Consider the following 24,765-nt stretch of genomic DNA (forward strand, 5'->3'; position numbering starts at 1 on the left):
CCAAATGGTAGAGTTAGAAACATACCAGGGGACTCCAATTTAATCCCATCAAGGTGGCATGTACCAATGCCATCTCACTAGTCCAAGTGATCAATTTCAGTTCGCAATTGATCATAATGAAAGGACTAAGAGTCAAAGGGAGCACATAAGCAAGTCTAGTACCTGCTAACACTAACCGATAGAATAAATAAAGGGGAGAGTGATCCAACATGGGAAGTGAGATACTCAGCAGACTCATAGAATGGCAGATGCCCTAAATAGCACTCTGGCCTCAGAATCAGCCCTAAAGGCATTCAGATCTTCAGATCTGGCTGAAAAGCCCATGAGAGTATTTCAGGCATGGAAAGCCAAGACACTCTGGCAAAAGATCTCTGTGAGTGAGATCTCAGTGAAAAGAACAGGTCTTCAAAGAAGGAGGTACCTTTCTCTGAAGGGAGGAGAGAACCTCCACTTTGACTATGATCTTGTCTAAACAAGATAAGAGTCGGAGAACTCAAGGGGCTTCCATAGCCTTGGAAACTCATGACTGGAGCATAGGGAGATTACTGATGCCATAGACAGGAGTGTCAATTGGTAAAGTCAACAACAGGAGTCACTGTGCACTTACTCCTCATGTAGGATCTCTGTCATTAATGTGCTGTGCATTGAGATTTAATGCTATAACGAGTACTCAAATAATATATTTCACTTTGTGTTTCTATGGGGGTGCGAACTGTTGAAATCTTTACTTAATGCATTCTAAACTGATCCTCTGTAAAAAAAAAAAAAAAAAAAAAAAAAAAAAGAAAGAAAAGAATAGAAACTATCAACTCCCAACTTGACTCTCACTGGGATTAAACATGACAATAGGTCTGATCTGATTTCATCATCATTAAAAAAAATCATCTATTATTTTTCACTTTATGTTTCTGTGTGGGAGCAAACTGTTGAAATCCTTACTTAATGTATACTAAGCTGATCTTCTGTATATTAAGATAATCGAAAATGAATCTTGATGTGAATGGAAGGGGAGAGGGAGTGGGAAAGGGGAGGGTTGTGGGTGGGAGGGACGGTATGGGGGGGAAGCCATAGTAATCCATTATTCGTACTTTGGAAACGTATATTCATTAAATAAAAGTTAAAAAAAAAAAAAAAAAAAAAGAAATATCCAGAAGTAGGATTACTGAGTTACACAGTAGTTCTATGTTTACTTTTTCGAGAGACTCTCACAACTGTTTTCGGTAATGGTTGTACTAATTTACATTCACATCAACAATGAATAAGAGTTCTAATATTTCTGCATCCTTGCCAACACATGTTATTTTCTAGTTTTTTGACAGTAGTCATACTAAGTGGTGTGAGGTGTCACTGAGGCTTTGATTTACATTTTTATGCTATGTGATGCTGAACATCTTTTCTTGTGCTCATTGAATATTTGTACATCACCTCTGGAACAATGTCTATTCATAGATATTTATTCTTATGCCTCCAAAAATTACAAGATAATGAAAGAAACACCTTGCTGAGTCAGCCCCATTTCTTCTCTGACATGAATACTTAATGTTGTTTTGTGCAAAAATGCGGTTACTGTCCAAAAATATCAACCTCCACATCTCTAGTTTTCCTTTAAAAACCTTTTCCCGGTATGCATTTAGGATAAATGTTCCTAGAAAGAGTATTTATTTAAAATCTTCTTGAGTCTAATGGCATTATCATCTTGGACAACATCCTGGGGTAACAAACTATTGTTCTACTAAGAGCTACACATAAAGGAAGATTTGATTGTATTTGTTCTAGGATTCTTTCTTACACTTCTGTTTGAATGCCCTCTCTAAACTTTGTATACCAACTGTTTGTAAGACATGCATGCTCTATCCATTTTGTTCATAATTTTTAAGATTTTTTTTTTAGTTCAAGTATACCTATCTAAGCCTTAATTTCTTAGGATTAAATCCTAGTTCAATAATCTATTCTTTATTATTATAATTATAATAATCTATTCTTTATTATATATCTCACCATATACAAAAACCAACTCAATATGTATCAAAGACTTAAATTTAAGATGTGAAACTATGCTAGAAGAAAATGTAGGGGAAATACTCTAAGAAATTGCTATAGGGATCAAAATCTTGGATCACATACCAAAATCATAGGCAACAAAAGCAAAACTAAATAAATTGGATTATACCAAATTCAGAAGCTTCCGCAAAGCATAAGATGAAGAGACATCCATCAGAATGGGAAAAATATTTGTAAGCAACCTATCTGATAAAGCATTAATATCCCAAATATATCAGATTAAAAAACTCAACAGCAAAAAAAAAAAAAAAAACAAAAAAAACCAAAACAAACAAACAAACAAAAACACAAATAACCAATCCAGTTAAGGAATGGGTAAAGGACCTCAATAGATGGTTCTCAAAAGAAAAATACAAATGGCTAACAAATATGTAAAAAAATGTTCAACGTCACCAGCCATCAGGGAAATGCAAATCAAAAGGACTATGAGATATCACCTCACCCCTGTCAGAATGGCTAAAATCCAAAAGACAGAGTAATAAATGCTGGCAAAGATGTGGAGAAAGGGGAACACTTATATGTTATTGCTGGGAAAGTAAATTAGTGCACCACTGTGGGAAAACAGTATGAAGATTTCTTTAAAAAAATAGACTTGCCATATGATCCAGCAATCCCACTACTGGGTATAGACCCAAAAGCCTTGAACACATATCAGAAAGATATCTGTACCACCATGTTTATAGCAGCACTGTTCACAACAGCCAAAATATGGAATCAACCAAAGTGTCCATCATCAGATGAATGAATAAAGAAAATGTGGTATAAATATATAATGTAATATTAGTTACCCTTAAAAAAAGAATGAAGTTGTATCATTTGTATAAAAATAGATGCAACCAGAGATCAGGTTAAGTGAAACAAGCCAGAAACAGAAAGACAAACACCACACTTTCTCCCTTATATGTGGGAGCTAAAATATTTTTTAAAAAAATTAAAAACACAAAAGGAGGAAAGAAATGCCTGTGGTTATCAGTATTGCTGCAAACATAGTTTTGTAAAACTTTGTTTTATACCTTTGTCAAAGCAATGGTTAACAATGTTATACTACTGTAGTTTTAATGATCTGTGATTACTTTAAAATTACTGTATAAGGTACACTAATGATTTTTCCATTAAATTATTGTTTATAGCCCTTGCATATATTTCCACTAAACTTGCTTTTTACTTGTTAAACTTCTTATCTGGTGAATCATTAAGCCTTTTAAGAGCAATATAAATTTAAAATATGTTATATCAAAAATGAAAGAAAGAGACGGGGAGAGAGGATCATTATATTGTTAGAATTATATCTATGAACTATAGTGAATTTGTTAAAAACTAATTAAAAATTTGGAAATTCTAAAAATTTGAAAAAATAAAATGGTGCCCAGCAAACAGGTTCTCAATAAGTATTTTTAAAATCATGCATAGGGATAGGACCAAGATGGCTAAACAGGGAAAAGACGTGCCAATTTTGATCAGGGGCAGAGAACAGAAGAAAAGTAGAGGAAGCGCATTCCCAGGGGAGAGTTGGAGCGAAGTTTGCAGTGGAAATTCTACAGAAAGAAGACAGATGCTGTGGAGCAGTATGAACAGTACAAACAGGCACCAATAAACGGGGACACCACCCATGACTCCTGCAGCTGGGGGCTGGATGAGACATCAACTTCTTTGAGCGAGTTGAAAGCAGACTATGGAAGTATAGGTCACAGCTGATATTGCCTGAGGGAGAACCTTGCAGATCACACTGACATGGAGTGTGCCTAGAGCACTAGTGGGAGTCAGAGTAACCATATAATCCCATAAAGGGAGAGCAAATTTCTTTCTTCCATTTCCACTAAGGGGGCCCAGGGACCAGCAGGGAGAAAGTGCCATCTTAATGCAAGTAGATGGGGCAGCAGCTTGCATGTGCAACTAGAGGATTTTATAAGAGGAATAAATCCACATTCCCCACTGACTTTGAGTCTGCCCTAGAGGGTTGACAAGGGGCTGGGAACTCACTTAGGGCTGTGAGGTGTCCCCAACACCCACTCTGGGAATGCTTCTGCACTCTCTGTGGATAGGGTAGGCATGTGGGGCTGAATAGATCCCCTACACCCTGGGACTATGGGAGCCTTGTGCACTAAAGTTGTGGGTGGGAATTCTGTGACTGCAAGATATGGTATGGGGTGTAGCTGGGTCTCTGTGCAATCACTGTGTCTGGCTTCAGAGGCTCAGATTTCCCTGACTGCCTGGGGTGAGTCATTGCAGATGGCTTCATGCTCACACCAAGGACTGCACAGATCTTTTGTGTGGGTTGTGCAACTGCATAGGCGGTGATGTAGCCATTGTGGGCTAACCATGGGCACTTATCACCTTGGAAGAGAGGAGGTGAGGCTATAATTACAGCAGCAGATGTGATCATACTCTCCCCACTGCAGATAACAGAGGAGATCTACCACGCCCAACTTGGGTGTCACCCTGGAATCTTGCCCCTCCCTCAAGCACTGACCAGAGCTCCCTGGCCCCACCCAGTACATGCCTCTGGATATCCGCCAAAGGAGCAGTTATTTGACTAAGCCACAGAGGCACAGTTCAAAGATAAAAGCCTCAGGCAAGAAAATCAACAAGTGTTTCCACAGATGCTTAAAAATAAATAACGGAAATACAAGAAATATCAACAAGGAAGATAACATGCCTCCACAAAAAGAATACAACATCACTTCAATATTACAATGTGAAGTTGAAGAGATGGATGAAATAACTGAAAATGCATTCAAAATAATGATTGTAAAATTACTCAGAAACAATCAGAAGCAAATTTATGAGTTCAAGAAATCCATGTACAACATAGATGAAAAATTTTGCTGAAAGATAGAGAAATTGAAGGGAAATCAATCTGAAATATTAGAAACTAAGAATTCAATATGTCAAATAGAAAATACAGTGGAAAGCATTAACAACAGATTTGGTGAGGCAGAAAGAAGAATATCTGAGCAAGAAGACAAATCATTGGAAATATGTAAGTCAGACCAATAAAAAGAAGAAAAAATTAGAAAAACTGAAAATGGGGCCTGGTGTTGTGGCACAGCAGATAAAGCTGCCACCTGCAAAGTCAGCATCCCATTTGGGTGCCAGTTTGAGTCTGGCTGCTCCACTTCTGAACCAGCTCCCTGCTAATGTGCCTGTGAAAGCAGTGGAAGGTAGCCCAAGTTCTTGGGCTCCTGCACCTATGTGGGAGAACTGGAAGGAGCTTCTGGCTCCTGACTTTGGACTGGCCCAGATCTGGCCTTTTTGGTCATTTGGGAAGTGAACCAGCAGATGCAAGATTCATTCTCTCTCTCTCTCTCTCACTCTCTCTGTAAATTCTGCCTTTCAAATACATAAAAAAGAAAACCTGAAAATAGTGTTTGAGATTTATGGGATACTATCAAACAACCAAACATACATGTCTTAGGAATTCCTGAAGGCATGGAAAGAAAGAATGGATTAAAAGGAATTTTCAGTGAAATAATGGCAAAACCTTCCCTAATTTAGAGAAAGAAAGGGACATCTAAGCACAGGAAATACACAGAACTCCTAATGGACGTGATCAGAAAATACCTTCACCACAACACATTGTAGTTAAATTGTCTACAGTAAAACAAAGAAATGATTCAAAAATGTGCACGAGAGAAACTCTAGAGAAAATGGGCAGAAACACCTTCAGAGGATCTCCAATTATACTGCCAGTTGATTTCTCATTAGAAACTGTACAGGCTAAGGGAGAATGTAGAGACATATTCCAAGTCCTTTTTTTTTTTTTTTTTTTTTTTTTGACAGGCAGAGTGGACAGTGAGAGAGAGACAGAGAGAGAAAGGTCTTCCTTTTGCCGCTGGTTCACCCTCCAATGGCCGCCGCTGCAGCCGGCGCACCGCACTGATCCTGGCAGGAGCCAGGAGCCAGGTGCTTTTCCTGGTCTCCCATGGGGTGCAGGGCCCAAGCACCTGGGCCATCCTCCACTGCACTCCCTGGCCATAGCAGAGAGCTGGCCTGGAAGAGGGGCAACCGGGACAGAATCCGGCGCCCCAACCGGGACTAGAACCCGGTGTGCCGGCGCCGCAAGGTGGAGGATTAGCCTATTGAGCCACGGCGCCGGCTTATTCCAAGTCCTAAAAGATGGAAACTGTCAACCCAAAATACCATAACAGCAAAGCTCTCATTTATAAATAAAAGTAAAGTAAATACCTTCCATAACAAAGAGAAATTGCAAGAATTTGTCCCCACTTGTCCAGCCTTACAAATCATTTTTAAGGATGTGCTACATACAGGGGCCGGTGCTGCGGCATGGTGGGTTAAATTCCTAGCTCGATTCATTGGCATCTCACGTGAATGCTGGTTCTAGTCCCAGCTGCTTCTCTTCTGATCCAGCTCTCTGCTGTGGCCCAGGAAGGCAGCGTAAGATGGCCCAGATCTTTGGGTCCCTGCACCCACATGGGATACCCAGAGGAGGCTCCTGGCTCCCGGCTTTGGATTGGCTCAGCTCCAGCCATTGCAGCCACTTGAGTGAACCAGTGGATGGAAGACCTCTCTCTCTCTCTCTCTGTCACCCCATCTCTGTAATTCTTTCAAATAAATAAAAATAAATCTTTTAAAAAAAGATGTGCTACACACAAAAATACAGCATGACAGTCATTATTATGAAAGAATGTGAAGGCAGAAATATCTCCCAGTAAAAGTACAATGGAAATCCAAAGCAAATAACAGGAATATTTATGGAAAAATGGCAGAGCTGAGTTGTTATTTACCAATAATAATCTTGGATGTAAATGGCCTAAATTCTCCAATTAAAAGATACAGACTGGCTGAATGGATTAAAAAACAAGACCCATATGTTTGCTGCCTACAAGAAACACACTTAACCAACAAAGATACACACAGACTGAAAGTAAAAGGATGGAAAAGGATATTCCATGCTAAAGGAAAGCAAAAATGAGCAGGTGTAGCCATCCTAATATCAGACAAAATAGACTTTAAGACAAAAACTGTTAAAAGAGACAAAGATGGCATTATGTAATTATTAAGGGATCAATTCAACAAGAAAATGTGACTGTGGTAAATATATATATACACACAATGCTAGGACACCTACCTTTTTAAAACAAATGTTAATAGAACATCCAATACAATAATAATGGGGTCTCCAACACACCACTTTCATCAATGGACAGATCAACTGGATAAAAAATCAACAAATAGGCTGGCGCCGCAGCTCACTAGGCTAATCCTCTGCCTAGAGGCGCCGGCACACTGGGTTCAAGTCCCGGTTGGGGTGCCGGATTCTGTCCCGGTTGCCCCTCTTCCAGGCCAGCTCTCTGCTGTGGCCAGAGAGTGCAGCGGAGGATGGCCCAGGTGCTTGGGCCCTGTACCCCATGGGAGACCAGGAAAAGCACCTGGCTCCTGGCTCCTGCCATCGGATCAGCGTGGTGCGCCGGCCGCAGCGCGCTGGCCGCGGCGGCCACTGGAGGGTGAACCAACGGCAAAGGAAGACCTTTCTCTCTGTCTCTCTCTCTCACTGTCCACTCTGCCTGTCAAAAAAAAAATTAAAAAAAAATCAACAAATAAACCACAGAGCTAATCTACATTATGGGCCAAATGGACTTAATTGATATTTACAGAACCTTTCTTCCCACGGTTGCAGAATACACATTCTTCTCATCAATGCATGAAACTTTGTCTAGGAAAGCAGCAAACTCAAATTGAAATCGCACTGTTTATCTTTTCTGACCAGAATGGAATACAGCTAGAAATTAGCAACTTAAGAAATTCCAGAAAATATGCAAACACATAGAGACTGAACAACATACTCCTGAATGAACAGTGTGGGTCATAGAAGGAATAAAAAATATTCCTGGAAATGAATGAAGATAATAACATAACATATCAAAAAGTATGGGATAAAGCAAAAGCAGTGTTAAGAGGGAAGTTTAATCTAACCCAATATTTATTAAATAAGGAAATTTTTATACTATTCTAAGAGTCAGAGCTGGTAGGCAGACTTCTGAGAAAAGAAGCTTCTCAAACGTCTCTTAAACACTTTGGTGGAGAGAGAGAGAGGGAAGCACATTTAGCAAGGGAAGGAAAGAAATGATATATACTGATTTGATTATGTCACATGTGTCTAGATTGTTTAATTCTAATTAAGACCTAGGGAAAATGATTCAGTGACTGCTGTAGAATTCTGGGGTGGAAACATCTTGGCACCATGTTATTTGATAAATTTCATCTACTAAAAAGGGTTATAGTCTGGGAATGAGATATTATTCCAGAAGTCTTGCCTATTGTGGAGAATGCCACAGGATTCTCAAAAAGAGTCATGGATCACTGCTTACCTGGAAAGGAGATGAACTGTGGAAACTCCACAGTAAAACATTGAGTTAATAAAAGTTACCACTCGCCACAAAATAAAAGTAAAGTGGAGTTATAAGTCAGGAGCTGAGGCAATGCCTAACGGCTGTTAGGGAAACACTCCTAATCATACCAAGCAGACATCTCTGGTCAGTCAGATAACAGTGTGCTATGGACAATATCCTCCCCTACCCATGCTGACTGGACAGTTCAAACATAAGTAAGGCGGGAACAGTATTGACTGGACTGTTCAACTGCAAGCAAGGAAGAAACAGCATTGATTGGACAACAAGTTGGAGGATGGCAAGCTGGAGGACTGCCGAAAAATGAGGATAAAAAGGGAGCCCTTGCACCACTCTCCATCCTCTCGGGGATCATGGCCCGGTGTGTGTGAACTTCTGGATCTCCACACATCTGGAGCTGAAGAGGCAGCCCACTACTCTGCATGGAGCAGATAGTGGCACAAGCCAACAACAGACAAAGGGCCCGGTGTGTGTGAACCTCTGGATCTTCTCACACTTGGAGCCGAAGAGTCAGCCCACTAGCTTTTACTACACGGCATAAGGTGACTACGGGATCAAAACTCCAGCTGAGATGTCATCTCACCACCTTGCCTGGAGTCCTTATCAGCCTGCTGCCAGACCTGACCACAAAGCTGGACCAGGCCTCTCAGCAGGGGGACCTCTCGAACTTCTTGCCTGGCCATCCTCCTGGGAAGGAAGTAAGTTAAGTAGAAGATAAGTAGTTTTATTAAGCTAAGTAGTTAAGCCAAGTAGTTACATTAAGCTAAGTAGCTAACTTAAGTAGTTAAGCCATGATTAAGTTGTGGTGTTAAGTTTATTGATAAGTGTATTAAATAGTATAGATTGCTAAGTATATTGGTACTGATAAGTGTATTGACCTCAATGAGCATGCTGATGAGTAGTGTGATAAAAAAACCCTTGGTGTGTAAGCAATAAAATCTCTCATTAGAAAGATAGTTTTGTGTCCTGGTGTTCCTTTCTTCCCCGTGACTGACAAGTCATACGTCGCACTTGCTACTGTGTGACAGTAGGCGCTCACGACACCTGTTACTTGGTGAATCTGGAGTTTAAGAGTACTAGGGTAAATAAAATCTAATTATTCTTAAAAAAAAGAGAGAAATTTATAGCAATTAGTGGCTACATCAAGAAATTAGAAAGGCATCAAATAAATGATCTAACAATGTATCTCAAGGACCTAGAAAAACAACAACAAATAAAACCCCAAATTAGAGGAAATAAAGAATTTTTTAAAATTAGAGAAAAAATAAACAAAATTGAACAGACAAAAAATATAAAAATCAGTGGAATGAAGACCTGGTTTCTTGAAAAAATTAACAAAATTGATACAAAATTGGCTCAAACAACCAAAAAGAGAGAGGATCTAAATTAATAAAATCAGTGATGAAAAAAGAGGTGTAACAATGGTTACCACAGAAATAAAAAGAATCTTCAGGAATTACTACAAAAATCTAAATGCCAATAAATTGGAAAATCTAGAAGAAATGGATAGATTTCTAGACACATACAATCTACCAAAATTGAGTCATGAAGATATAGAAAACCTAAACAGACCAACAACTAAAACAGAGATTAAATCAGTAATAAAGACCCTTCCAACAAAGAAAAGCACAGGACCTGATGGCTTCACTGCTGAAATAAACTAAACTTTTAAAGAAGAATGAATATCAATACTCAAGCTATTCAAAAGCAATTGAAAGGGAGGGAATCCTCCCAAACTCCATCTATGAGGCCAGCATCACCTTAATTCTAAAACCAGAAAAAGATACAACATAGAAAGAGAACTACAGATCAATATCCCTTATGAATTTAGATGCAAAAATCCTCACAAGCTAATCGAATCCAATAACACAACAGACAGATCATTTACTCAGACGAAGTGGGATTTATTCCTGGTGTGCAGGGATGGTTCAACATACATATAAGTTTCACTAATTTCCCAACAGGGACTACTTTTTTAAACTGAAACTTAAACATTATAAATATTTATGTGCTACTACATGATGTATATACTGTATAATGTCAAATTATGGTAAAATATCTACTCAAACATTTAACATTCCTTTATGATAAAAACATTGAAAATTCCATGTCCTGTTTTTTAGAGAAATATATAGTACGTTATCATCTGTAGTCACCCCACTATATAATAGAACATCAGAATATCTTACCCCATCTAACTTGGTACCTGTTAATCAACTTTTCCATATCTCTCCATGCCCCCATTCTGCCATTTATTGGTAAGTAGAGTTATATTTTTAATTTCTATGAAATCAGCCAGCGCCGTGGCTCACTAGACTAATCCTCCGCCTTGCGGTGCCGGCATACCGGGTTCTAGCCCCGGTCGGGGCGCTGGATTCTGTCCTGGTTGCCCCTCTTCCAGGCCAGCTCTCTGCTGTGGCCAGGGAGTGCAGTGGAGGATGGCCCAAGTGCTTGGGACCTGCACCCCATGGGAGACCAGGAGAAGTACCTGGTTCCTGCCATCAGATCAGCGCGGTGCGCTGGCCGCAGCACGCCAGCCGCGGTGGCCATTGGAGGGTGAACCAACGGCAAAGGAAGACCTTTCTCTCTGTCTCTCTCTCTCACTGTCCACTCTGCCTGTCAAAAAATAAAATAAAAATTAAAAAAATAAATAAAATAATTTCTATGAAATCAACTTTTTGATATTCCACATGAGTAAGATCATGTGGTGCTTGTTTTTCTGTGCTTGGCTTCTTTCACTTAGCATTGTGACCTCCAGTTCCACCCAGGTTGTTGAAAATGACAGTATTTCATGTGTTTTTACAACTGAAGAGTATTGTCTCATATTCTTTATCCATTCATCAGAGAATGGACACTGGGCTGTTTCCATCTCTTGGCTATTGTGACTAGTGTTGCAATAAAGACAGTATGCAGATGATATCTCTTCAACAGAATGATTTATTTCCATTGTCTGTATACCCACTAATGGGATAGCTGGATCATAGAGTTATTCCTATTTTTAGTTTTTGAGAACATTCATACTGTTTTCTACAAAGGCTATACTAATTTGCATTCCCACTAAAAGTATGCAAGTGTTCCCTGTTCTCCACCTCCTCACTGACACTTGCAGTCTTTTGTCTTTTTTTAAACTAGTTATTTTTTAAAAAGAATTATTTGAGAGACAGAGTTACAGACAGAGACCGTGCCAGAGAGAGGTCTTCCATTCTGCATGTTCACTCCCCAAATGACGGCAGTGTCAGAGGTGAGCTGATCCGAAGCCAGGAGCCAGGAGTTTCTTCCAGTCTCCTATGTGGGTGCAAAGGCCTAAGGACTTGGGCCATCTTCTATTGCTTTCCCAGGCCATAGCAGAGAGCTGGATTGGAAGAGGAGCAGCCAGGACTCGAAGTGGCACCCATATATGGGATGCCGGCAGGCACTAGAGGCTGGGGCTTTAATCGGCTACACCACCACACCGCCCCCTCCCCGTTAGTTCTTTTTTTTTTTTTTTAATTTATTTTATTTATTTGAAAGACATGAGTTAGGGAGAGGAAGAGACAGAGAAAGAGGTCTTCCATCTACTAGTTCACTCCCCAAATGGCCGCATGGCTAGAGCTGAGCTAATCTGAAGCCAGGATCCAGGAGATTCTTCTGGGTCTCCCACGTGATTGCAGGGGCACAAGGACTTGGGCAATCCTCCATTGCTTTCCCAGGTGCATTTAGCAGGGAGGTGGATTAGAAATGGAGCAGCCAGGACTTGAATAGATGCCTATATGGGATACTGGTGCTGCAGGCCAGGGCTTGAACCTACTGTGCCACAGTGCCGGCCCCTCTTTTGAGTAGCTAACCTTAATACAGTAAGGTAGTGTCTCATTGCAGTTTTGATTCACATTTCCCTGATGATTAGTGATGATGAACATTTTTTTCTACATACCTGTTAGCCATTTGTATGTCTTCCTTTGATAAATGTCTGTTTAAAACTATTGTCCATTTTTAAATTGATTTTTTTTTGCTATTGAGTTTTGTTGAGTTCTTTATACATTGTTGTTATTCACCTTTTGTCGGATGTATAATCTGCAAATATGTTCTCCCATTCTGTAGGTTGTTTCATTATTCTGTTGATTATTTCTTTTGCTGTGCAGAAGCTCTTTAAGTTGGATGAAAGCCTCTCTATTTTTCCTTTTTAGTTCCCTGTGCTTTTGGTGTCTGATCCAAAAGACCCTTGCCATTCCAATGTCCCCCAGAAGGAACTACTTAAGATGGGAACAAACATGTTACCTGGGAAAAATTTGTGACTATATAAAAGTAATCCATGGCCTAAATTTTCTGGGACTTAAAGATTCCTTATTTTGCAAAGAAATTTAATTATATTTCCCTTTGCCAAAGCTGAAACCTAGTTCCAAATTTTATTCACCAGAACAAACTACTGATTCTATAAAGTTGGCTTTCACTGGTTACTTGTGTTATTATTTTTTTTTCTTTTTCAAGGAGGAAATATTGTGGACAGATAATACATTGTGGACAACATATTATATATGTTGATTATATTTTTAATCCTCATTTTCTACAGACATACATTTTTCTCATTTACTTTATAAGACAGTTGACATGGTATAATTTTCTGTATTATTTATTTTTATTGAATTACAATCTACAGCATCAAGAATAGGCTATTTAAAGAATGATTCAAGTAATAACAAGGCAGTACAAAAATGACAGAGTCTAAGAGATTCTCACTGAACTTTGCAGGTTGAAAATCTAGATTATCATTCCAATGTACCTTCTGAAGGATGTTGATCAACACTTGCCTTTCATTTATTTTTGACAGTCTTACTCTTCTGTGTGTATTAAAGGTAAGAATGTGTTATAATGCCATAAAATAACATAAGAAATGCCACTGAAATCAGTTCTCTAACCTATCCAGCATCACATTTCTCTAAAGGACAAGCTGGCAACAAGCATGGCTGTTTTCTGAAATATCAGCTTCAAAATCAAAGAGGTAGCCTGAAGCAGAGACTGCCTACTTCCCACCAACATTCGTGTTCTCTCTTCCTGGGAACACAGACTGCATTTCTCAGCCACCATTTCTCTTAGGTGTTTCTATGTGACCTAGTTCTGGGCAAATGAAATGAAAAGTGTGAACAAAAGTGACGTTTGTCACTTAAAGGCTTTGAGACTAAAAACTTCTCATCATGGTCCTCATTTTCTGTCCTCATCCACTAGATAGAAGAGAGCAGGCTCAAACAGAGTTGAAGCTTAGTACATTCATTCCACAGAATGTTAAACAATCACAGAGAGTACAGAGTTGGTAACTACTTAACCACTTTAGATATGCTGATACTTGTCTCTCAACACACGGGAGAGACAGGGCATCCCTATCCATGATCCTCCACACCTCCATTCGCCACTGCCTGCAGCCATAATCATTTGGACCAGTCATGGATATCCAACCTCAGATTTTCTCTTTTCCTTTCCCTCCTCCACTCTGTCTCAAATCCAGACACAGAACCACAATCAACTCGGGAAGCTAAGATGCAGGTCATGTTGAGCCAGAGCTGGAGTTACAACATAATGCGGACACAGAGAAAGGAACCTCATCTACAGTAAAGGCTGTGAGTGGAGCATACGTGCAGAGAGAATTGCACAAGAGACATCACATAAAACTGGGAAGAAATCGAAGGATGGAATATTCCATCTTTCATTAGCCTTGTCTGTATATACATACATACATATCTATAACAACCACAATGCAAATCTTTACTCCATAGAGATTTGACATTGAAGAAAAAAATGAAGAAATCTTAGTTGCAATTATCTTTGGGGGATTAAATTTGTAGTTATTTTACTTTGTGATTATCTGTGTTCTTTCTGTTTCTGACATGAAGGTATACACTACTTGAAAAGATTTATTTATTTGAAAGGGAGAGTTACACAGAGAGGTAAAAGGACAGGAAGAGGAGAAGAGGGAGAGAGGGGGAAGGGAGAGGGAGGGGAGGAAGGGGAAGAAGAGGAAGGGGAGGGGGAGAGGGTGGGAGCAGGGAGTGGGGAGGAAGAAGGAAAGGGAGAGATAGTGTCCATCTGCTGTTTCACTCTCCAAATGTCTGCAAAGGCTGGTCCTCATGTGAGATGTCAGCATTGAAAGCAGAGGATTAATTTGCTGTGCCACAACACCAGCCACAGAATGCACTGGTTTTATAAGGTCCTTCATGTTCTGGCCTCTGAGGACCTGTCAGTCTCACTACTGCTATTGTCTCCAATTTCCTTTAGGCTTCTTACCATCTTATGCCACATGTGTCTTCACAAATATGCTATTTTCTTTCAGGTTTCTGTGCTGCTATAAGCTTTTTTTTTTAGCAAAGAATAATATCAGAAGAGCTAAGACATTTCCAAAGTAGTGTATAAATTAAGGTGGTTGAGAGTAAAGTGGAATAGGTGGGATGAGAGTATATATCTAGGGAAAGGAATAGAATACACAAGGAAATGTATGGATAAGTAGGTAGCAGGCAGGTAGATTGATGGATGGATGGAGGGACAGACAGTTGATAGATACATACATGGAGCTATATTTGCAAGGGAAGATGATTGGTTGCTAGTTTCTTCAGAGGTTACCCTGCTATAGGCTGTCTATATTGGATTCAAATAGTCAGCAATGACTATTTCTCCAGATTTTTGCATTACTAGAAAACAAAGCAATGATGTGTAGTGTAAACTGAATACATAGTCAGTGTGTCAAAAATACATTCTTATTGCTTAAAACTCTCACAAAGAAATCGTTAGGAAACTGGCGCAGTTTTATCTATGATGTGATCTACACCCTGATTTACATCCTAGGCCCTAGCCCCTGCTGCCATTGCTGGAAGCCAAGTGGCCACATGGCCCAACCACCGGTATCAAGCTCCACCCCCATCCAATGAGATTCACTGCTCCTGCTTCGCTGCCCGCCCTCGGGCAAAGTTTTAAAAGAACCTGTTCCTGAACACGTGGCTCTCTTGGCTTCTCTCATCTGCTCTCCTCTCCTCCTCTCGTCTCTCTTCTCTCTGCTCTATCTTCTCTCCTCTGTCTCTCTTATACTCTCCTTCTCTCCCTTTTTCCCTCTTCACCACTTCCCTCCAGCCTGCTGGCTTTTCTCCAATAAACCCTTTCCCTTACTCTGGTGTTTGGTGTGTTTTGTGATGGCCTAACAAAAATGCATAACAGAAATATGACAAGTTAATTGGGGATAAAAGTATATGAGGAGTTTCCACTGTAGTAAAAGGAAAGCAACTGGGGGAGGCTTAGAGCTAAATGGGTTTAAGTTAGTGCTTTCCAACTCAAATTAGACTACAGACTGGAAAAATAACTAAATCCCCCAACAAAGGCTTTGGAAACAGCAATAGGATGAGGATGGATGGGAAGGGAAAAAAGAAATTGTAGCAGTCTTAAGAGAAGTTGAGTAAAACGTTAGCATGTCTTAGAACATTTTGCCTCACCAGTACCAGGACTAGGATGAGAAACATTGATCAAAAAGAGTTTCTCAATTTGGACAAGCAGCCCACAGGGAACTTTTGCAATGTCTGGAGACACTGGGAGTTGTCACACCTTAGGGGGAGGGCTACCACCTGGCACTTGGTGGTTAGAGGCTAGAGATGCTGCTAAACATCCGACAATGCTCAGGCCAGTCATACGCAACAATGGATTATTCAGCCTAAGCTGTCAATAGTGGCGAGGTTGAAAAACTTTGGTCTAAAATTATTCATTCAATTGGTACATGCAGTTTTGAGTATTCAACATCTCTGCAGGCAGGAACCTGTCACTCTAAAGATTTCCAGAAAAAGATTTCTTGCCAGGCACTCATGATCTTATCTTTCTCCCCAAGCTCACAGCTGTTATTCGTTGAGGCTATTTGTCTTTGGGATTGGTCTATTATCCAAATAAATACCCTGAACCTTAGGGCCAAAGAGCATATACAACTCATTCATAATTGCCTCAAACATTTACCCTTGCTGACCAAACAAGGAAATCTTTGTAAAATATGGAGAATAGAAAATATTTTCTACTTTCAATTTTTAAAATTGCATTTCAAATTGTACCCTTCGTGAACCTGTCACAAAGCATAAATCCAAAACCTGAAATACCGATTAAAACATGCAGAATATGTAATAATCACAGCTATTGAAACAACATTAGCTCCCCTCCAGTCAGGCCACCTAAGAAACAGTCAAATTCAGCTCTATGCTGCACTTTAAAGCTTAGTACTACAATCCCACTTGAGCACAGAAGAATTTGTGGAAACCAGGCCTTCTTTCCACTGAAATGTGCTCTCCTTGGTTCCCTGCTGTGCGGATTTGTGAGCACAAAGAAAAAACACATTGGTTCACTTTAATTATTCAGGGACAGCACAGGCAGATAACCAAGGTAAGGTCAACTTCAACAGTATAGTGATTTCACGCACTCCTTTGACTTTAAAATATGCATTTATATTTGTCAAATATATTAAAATATGAAATATAAAATACATATATAAAATACATTATAAAATGTATAATATATATAAAATATATAAATATATAATACATATATAAATACATTATAAAATATTATAAAATATAAAATAGGGGCCAGCACTGTGGCACAGCGGGTTAACACCCTGGCCTGCAATGCTGGCATCCCATATGGGCGCCAGTTTGGGACCCGGCTGCTCCATTTTCAATCCAACTCTCTGCTTTGGCCTGGGAAAGCAGTAGAAGACGGCCCAAATCCTTGGGCCCCTGCACCCCCGTGAGAGACCTGGAGGAAGCTCCTGGCTCCTGGCTTTGGATTGGCACAGCTCTGGCCATTGCGGCCAATTGGGGAGTGAACCAGCAGATGGAAGACCTCTCTTTCTCTGCCTCTCCTCTCTCTGTGTAACCCTTTCAAATAAATAAATAAATCTTTTTTAAAAAAGAAATATAAAATATATTAAAATATGAACTTATTTTCTTTATGCATCATTGTCAACATGTACAGAAAATATTATCATGGACGCTAGAGGATACAGTATATAAATGGCTGGATGGAATATAAACTCAAACCAGATTTTAAATCTTTCTATGGGATACATAAAATCAAGTTATATTTATTTCATAATTATACTGAGAATGACAATATTAAGAAAGATATTGAAACTCCACATCAATTTCACAGTATAACTCAAAATGAGGTAGAAATCCACCCCAAACCAAAAGTGGAATAGATCTCTGTACAATCTGTAGCATCTTGAATCTTATCTTATGGAGGGTTTTGTTATTTCGTTATTTTCAAGTTTTATTTATTTGAAAGGCAGAGAAACAGGAAGTTTAGGAGAGACAAAGTCAGAGAGTTCTTCCATCACTGGTTCGGTTCACTCCTCAGATGGCTACAATAGCCAGGTGTGGGCCTGCTCAAGGAGCCAGGAACTCCATCCTGGTCTCCTCAGTGTGGGGGCAGGGGTCCAAGTACTTCGACCATCATCTGCTGCCTTCCTAGGTGTATTAGCAGGATGCTGGACCTGAAGCAGAGGAGCTATGACTCCAACCAGACTTCCAATGTGGGATGCTGGTGACAGAAGCAGTGGCTTATGCTGCTGTGCTGCAACACTGGTCCCCAAGAGTTTGCTTTTTTATATTCATCCATTTAAAAAAAATTTTAAACTTTTATTTAGTAAATATAATTTTCCAAAGTATAGTTTATGGATTACAATGGCTTCCCCCCCCAACTTTTCTCCTACCCGCACTCCTCCCATCTCCCGCTCCCTCTCCCATTCCATTCACATCAAGATTCATTTTCAATTATCTTTATACACAGAAGATCGATTTAGCATATATTAAGTAAAGATTTCATCAGTTTGCACCCATATGGAACATAAAGTGTAAAGTACTATTTGAGTACTAGTTATAGCATTAATTCACATTGGAGAACACATTAAGGACAGAGATCCCACATAAGGAGTGAGTACACAGTGACTCCTATTGTTGACTTAACAATTTGACACTCTTGTTTATGGCGTCAGAAATCTCCCTAGGCTCTAGTCATGAGTTTCCAAGGCTATGGAAGCCTCTTGAGTTCACTGACTTCGATCTTATTCCGACAGGGTCATAGTCAAAGTGAAAGTTCTCTCCTCCCTTCAGAGAAAGGGACCTCCTTCTTTGATGGCCTGTTCTTTCTACTGGGATCTCACTCGCAGAGACCTTTCATTTAGGTTTTGGGTTTTTTTTTTTTTTTTTTTTTTTTTTTTTTTTTGCCAGAGTGTTTTGGCTTTGCATGCCTGAAATACTCTCATGGGCTCTTCAGCCAGATCCAAGTGCCTTAAGGGCCGATTCTGAGGCCAGAGTGCTGTTTAGGACATCTGCCATTCTACGAGTCTGCTGTGTATCCCACTTCCCAAGTTGGATCGTTCTCTCCCTTTTTGATTCTATCAGTTAGTATTTGCAGACACTAGTCTTGTTTGTGTGATCCCTTTGACTCTTACACTTTTTTTATTGTGTGACTTTGTCAGGAAAAGTGACTTCATAGACTTTACACTGACCTAAAATTGCCTGCTTAACTCTATTTGCCTGTCATCATCATTACCTGCTGATAGCGAAGCATAATGTCTTTTTCATTTCCTCATGACTATTGGAAATTCCAAAGGAATTATGACTGTTCAAGTTAAATTTATCTCACTTATTTAGGAACCTCACCAGGAACTAATAAACTTGCAATTAATTAGAATGCAACTAGCTAGAAAGCTGAATTGATCAAGAGTCTTTCAGTGGAAGAATAAGTAACAAGAAAGCCAGCCACAAAACAATAGAAACCGTCAAGCCAGAAAGGACCTCAAATGCCATTTAGCTTCATACACTCATTTGACTATTGAGAGAAATGAGGTTGAGAGGAAGAAAGAGATATTATCAAGGTCACATAGCTATTTAGTGACAGAACTGGACTTGGACTCAATATTTCTAATTCTAAATCCATGTTTTATTTTTTTTTCAAAGACTCACAAAAGGTCATTAAAAACTTGCAAAGGATATCCTGGGACCACTAGATGTTTTGTTCATTCTACATTTTCTTCAGCACTGTAGGATAAACTCATGTTCAAATGACAACCATTCCATATTGCAAGATTTTCAATTATAAGTTATTAAATTGTGATTTGGAGTGAAGTGTAGATTTATATTTAAGAATGATTTGCAACAAGAATGCCAATTTTTAAAAGTTCCAATTAACCTTAAGCTAACCACCAAATCAATTAATCAAAATCCCCCAGTTTTCTGGGCATTTAGGCACATCATGATTTTAATATAAATAGAATAAAAACTAGATTATGTCTCCAGGCAGGAAAATTTAAATAAACCATAAATATTCAGAGAAAGATAAAAAGAATTGACTACCAGAGACAAATTATTATAGTGCAAAGGACAGTGAATTGGTTGCATGGAGACTTGCATTCCAGCTCCAACTCTTGCTCCAGCTGGCACATGGATATGTTATTAAAATTTCCAAGATCTAGTTACTTATCTTTAAATTGGACATAGTATCTATTATATTTACATACCAGTGTTTTCTAGAGTCTGGAATAAGATAAAAATTAAGAGTAGTTCAGATAGTGGAAAATTATACATATGAACATTATGAAAAAAACTGCATGGATTTAAAATATTTTTGCTTCGAAATACATTTGTATCTTAAAAATATTTGTTTGAAAGGAAGAGTAACACACACACACACACACACACACATCTTCTATCCCCCAGTTCATTCCTCAAATGGCTAAAGCGAGGATCTAGGAACTCCATCCTGGTCTCCCACATGGATGGCGGGGACCAAAGTACCCATCTTCTGCTGCTTTCCTAGATGTATTAACCGGGAGCTGGATTGGAAGCAGACTAGCTGGGACTCTAACAGGTACTCCAAAATGGGATGCATGTGTCTTGGGTAGTGGCTTAACACCCGCACCACAACTCCTACCCCTAAATTTATCTTTTAATTCTTTTTATCCATGAATTTTTGGATTACTTTTATCTATATAATATGCACAAATGCCTATATGTCACACACACACACATCTGTGGGTGTGTATATGTGTGTGTGTATATATATATATATACACACACACACATATATATGAAAACTAAATTCTAAGTCTTTGATTTTGACAAATAAGAAAAAAGTATTTAGTTGCAGTTGTTTCTACTAAAAAGCAACCAGCAATGTTGTCACAAAATTATCTAAGTTAATGATACTATTCACTGTGATAAATGACAGAATTTGAAAGATTAGACTGTCATAGCTGAAAGACAATTATTTTAGTTGAAAGGTGGGAGAAACAGCAGACTATGAATATTTTATGCCAGAAGAAATTTAATTTACTGAGGAGGCTAATATCATGTTGTACCTGATATTTTGATAGTTGAATTGGAAATAGTCATAAGTTAGCATCTATGTCGTCAATGTAAATCCTGTGTGTATATTTGTCACCATTAAGTATCTTCATCAATAACAAGAGACTGCCTAGTGCTTTCTGTATGCCAGATGGGAACCAGAAGTCTTACGATGGCTTAGCCAATGATAAACACTTGCCCATGGAAATGTGGCTTATATTGGAGAACCAGCTTTTTAAATAAGACTGGGAGGGTATAATATCACCCTCTACCATTAGAATAGCAAAGGCAAACATTTTGCACCTAGTAGACTTATTAATCCCCAAAACTGATGTCATTCATCAGCTGTATGTCCTCATTAGGATCTGGTGATTTGGCAGTCTGTACTGCTGTGTGGGATCATACTAATGTAATGATCACTGCACAATTCCATATGAATTACCATTAGGTAAATCTGACCTCTAGCTTGGTCTGTTAGTTTCTTCCTTGTCGATTACCACATACTTCCTCAATGAATATAGTTCCTCTTGTATTCTTTTATAGGAAAGTTTTGCCCTGATTGAATTTCCTCTCAATCTATTGTTCCATTTCAACAGTAGTCTATTTTTTGTTCCCATTTTCTTACCTGTTACCAGTTCTTCAAACCCAACGCAGTACAGCTTCAGTGTCACTAGCGTACTGAAATTGGCTGCTTAAAAGCCTAATTGACAGAGTAAGTGGTCTCTTCTCATCCACATTTCAATTGACTTCTCCACAGCATTTGAAAGTCATGATCAGTACCTCCTTGAGATCTCCTTCTCTGTTATTTCTGCTCTTCCATGATCACTGCTCAATAATCTATGCTGGTTTTGTCTCCTCCATGGACTTCTAATATGTAATTGTTCCCATGGCTTGGTTCATGATTTTCTTTGAATCCTACACTAAACTCGCTTCCTAGATTTTTCAAGCTTTCCTCCATCATTTATAGAAGTTCAATTATTCTGCTAACTAACCTATGAAACAATTACTTGTGTCTATCATGAACCCTGGAATTAGACATACCTGGGTATGAACCAGCTCCATTACATATTAATTGGTTACACTGTGATGTGTTTATCAACTTCATAAGTCTTAGTTTTAAAAGGTATAAGTTGGAATAAATAGGATAATTGCTTGGCAAAAATGCCTGTTTTATAGTATGCATTCAGTAGGTGTAGGAGAAAATCCTCTTCTCTCGTTCTTCCCTTCCTGTGACCCAGATCCATATTTTCAACTATCTATTGTACATTTGACATTTTAAACTGGATGTATCACATAGATGTTTCTATATTTCCAAAATAAAACTCAATATCTAGCCAGCGCCGCGGCTCACTAGGCCAATCCTCCACCTTGCGGCGCCGGCACACCGGATTCTAGTCCCTGTCGGGGCGCCGGATTCTGTCCCAGTTGCCCCTCTTCCAGGCCAGCCCTCTGCTGTGGCCCGGGAGTGCAGTGGAGGATGGCCCAAGTGCTTGGGCCCTGCACCCCGTGGGACACCAGGAGAAGCACCTGGCTCCTGCCTTCGGATCAGCGCGGAGCGCCGGCCACGGCGGCCATTGGAGGGTGAACCAACGGCAAAAGGAGGACCTTTCTCTCTGTTTCTCTCTCTCACTATCCACTCTGCCTGTCAAAAAAAAAAAACCAAAAAAACAAAAAAACAACTCATTGTCTGATTATATAATTTCTGTTCCTTATTTTAAAAACATACACCCTCTATAATTCCCTGTACAGTAAAGCTTTCTGTCATTGTATGCTTCAAAAATTTTGGGAACAGTACAGGCAAAGTGCTGAAGAATCAAAGTAAAAAAGAAAAAAAGAAAGCAAGCTTGGGACCTGTGCTGTGGCACAGAAGGTTAAGCCTCTGAATGTAGAGCCAGCATCCCATATGGGTGCCAGTTCAAGTCCCGGCTGCTCTACTTCTCGTCCAGCTCCCTGCTAATGCACCTGGGAAAAGCGGCAGAAGATGGTCCACATACTTGGGCCCCTGTATCCATGAGGGAGGCCCTGGTTACTGGATTTGGCCTGGCCTAATCCCAGCTGTTGTGGCCATTTGGGTAGTGAACTAGTGGATAGAAGATCTCTTTCTCCCTTCCTCTCTCCCTCCCTCTCTATCTATCTATCTATCTATCTATCTCTCTCTGTCTCTATCTCTGACTTTCAAATAAAAAGGCATTGTCCTGGGGTAGGCATTTGTCACAACAATTAAAATGCTCGTTGGTATCCTTACTTCCCTGTTGGGATGCCTGTATCTCATATTGGAGTCATTGGATTTGGTCCTGAATCTGCTTCTGATTCCAAATTTCTGCTAATGTGTACCCTGGTAGGCAGAAGGTGATAGTTCAAGTAGTTGGGTTCCTGTCACCCACACAAGAGACCCAAATTGAATTCTTAGCTTCTGGCTTTGGCAGGGCCTAGCCCTGACAGTTGCAAGCATTTGGGGAGCAAACCAGTGACTGGAAGATCTATCTCCTCCCATCTCTGCCTGTCTCTGTCTCTCTACTATTCAAATTACAAATTTTTTAAAAGACATAATCTTTTACACAGGTTGCAATGGATAATTAAGGTAAGTAAATGAAAGATCTGAAGTAAACTTATACAGTTGAATCAGGTCTTAATAAACACATACTCAGGGTGTTATAAGACCATAGGTAACTGGTTTCTATGAGGGGGTTTCAAGAAGTTTATGGAAAATTTGAATAACCTTTAATTCCATTTTCCATAAACTTTTTGAAGCCACTTCCATATGAAGGTAGGGGTAGGGACAACCCTATGATCTGAATGTGTCCTTCCAAAGTTCATATGTTGAGATGTAGTCTGAATTATGTTGGTATTAAGAGGTAAGGTGTTTAGGAGATGGTTACATTGTGAGGGCTCTGCCCTCATGAATGGGATTAGAGCCCTTATAAAAGAGGCCTGAACGAGCCTGTTGGCTCCTTTTGCTGGGTGAAGACACAGAATAAATGTACTATTTATGAAAAACAAGCACTCAAGGTGCCTTAAATTTAGACATCCTGGCCCCTGAACTATGAGTAATCAATTTTTATTGTTTATATATTGCACAGTCTTAAGGTATGCTGTTACAGTAGCCCCAATGACTAGGGCAGAGGTTAAGGCACATAAAGGAAGACTTCTAAGAGGTATCTTTGCCTCCTCTCCCCATTCTTCCATATTATATATATATATTCCAAATCCTGCAATATCATTCACCTTGGGAAGATTAACATTCCTCAGGAAACGCTGTCACCCCCACTAGAATGTAAGCTCATTAAAGGAAGAGTTTTTATATGTTTTGTTTTCTGCTGTGGCAACAAACAACTAGAACAGTGCCTGGTATATGGTAGGCATTCAACTAATATCTGTTTAAATTGGTTAAAATTTATTTATGCAAAATTAATTCATCATAGTATTTATAGTGAACTTTTTTCATTTGAAGTATTTGCATTATACATTTTCTTCTACACTCACACCAAAAGAAATGGAACAAAATAGAGAAGCAGATGTTACTGTTTATTTCCTTATCTGTTTGCCAAAGGGGCCAATTCTTTTTGAGCTTTCCTATTCTTTAAATGGAATACTCAGTACCACACTTTCACAATTCTTGCAGAGACATGTAAAGACCTCAAGACTTAACCTGATCTTATCTTTTGCTTTTAAAGCTACAAACATTTTTATTTTGTAGAATTAATAAAGAGCCAGCTGGATTTTCCCAATGGGAAATGTTTAGTAGAATGTCTTTGATAGACACACATACATACATACACACACACCTGTAAAAAGAGAATAATTGACATGAAAATCATTTTCTATCACTTCAAAAGTAACTGATAATTTTAAGAAAATATAATAGACAAGTGTCTATTAACTTGACATGGTGATGAAAATATTTATTATGAATACCTGGGTAAGTAATTTTGTAGTCAACAAAGTTGGTAAGAACATGTTTTGTTTCTTGCTTAAAACCAGATATTTCTGTTTTAAAAATT

The 24,765-nt window shown here is 39.2% G+C and overlaps 1 protein-coding gene and 1 long non-coding RNA gene across 9 annotated transcripts in view; one reads left to right on the plus strand and one right to left on the minus strand.

Annotated features, from left to right (window-relative positions):
- The window catches only part of TENM1 (teneurin transmembrane protein 1), an 870,866-nt gene that overhangs the window by 343,777 nt on the left and 502,324 nt on the right, over nt 1-24,765 (minus strand). The window lies entirely within an intron of this gene.
- The window catches only part of LOC108178741 (uncharacterized), an 86,984-nt gene continuing 70,798 nt past the window's right edge, over nt 8,580-24,765 (plus strand). For 2 of the 3 annotated variants that reach the window (XR_016228310.1, XR_016228309.1), the window contains exons 1-2: nt 8,580-9,127; nt 13,155-13,258. This is a non-coding gene — a long non-coding RNA (uncharacterized LOC108178741). Of the gene's footprint in view, nt 9,128-13,154; nt 13,259-13,905; nt 14,251-24,765 lie in introns of those variants that run through there. The other variant, XR_016228311.1, reaches the window with a different exon arrangement.

This window comes from Oryctolagus cuniculus, chromosome X, assembly GCF_051225735.1.
Source record: "Oryctolagus cuniculus isolate XC-2025 breed Fujian yellow rabbit chromosome X, ASM5122573v1, whole genome shotgun sequence".
NCBI classification, from domain to species: Eukaryota; Metazoa; Chordata; class Mammalia; order Lagomorpha; family Leporidae; genus Oryctolagus; species Oryctolagus cuniculus.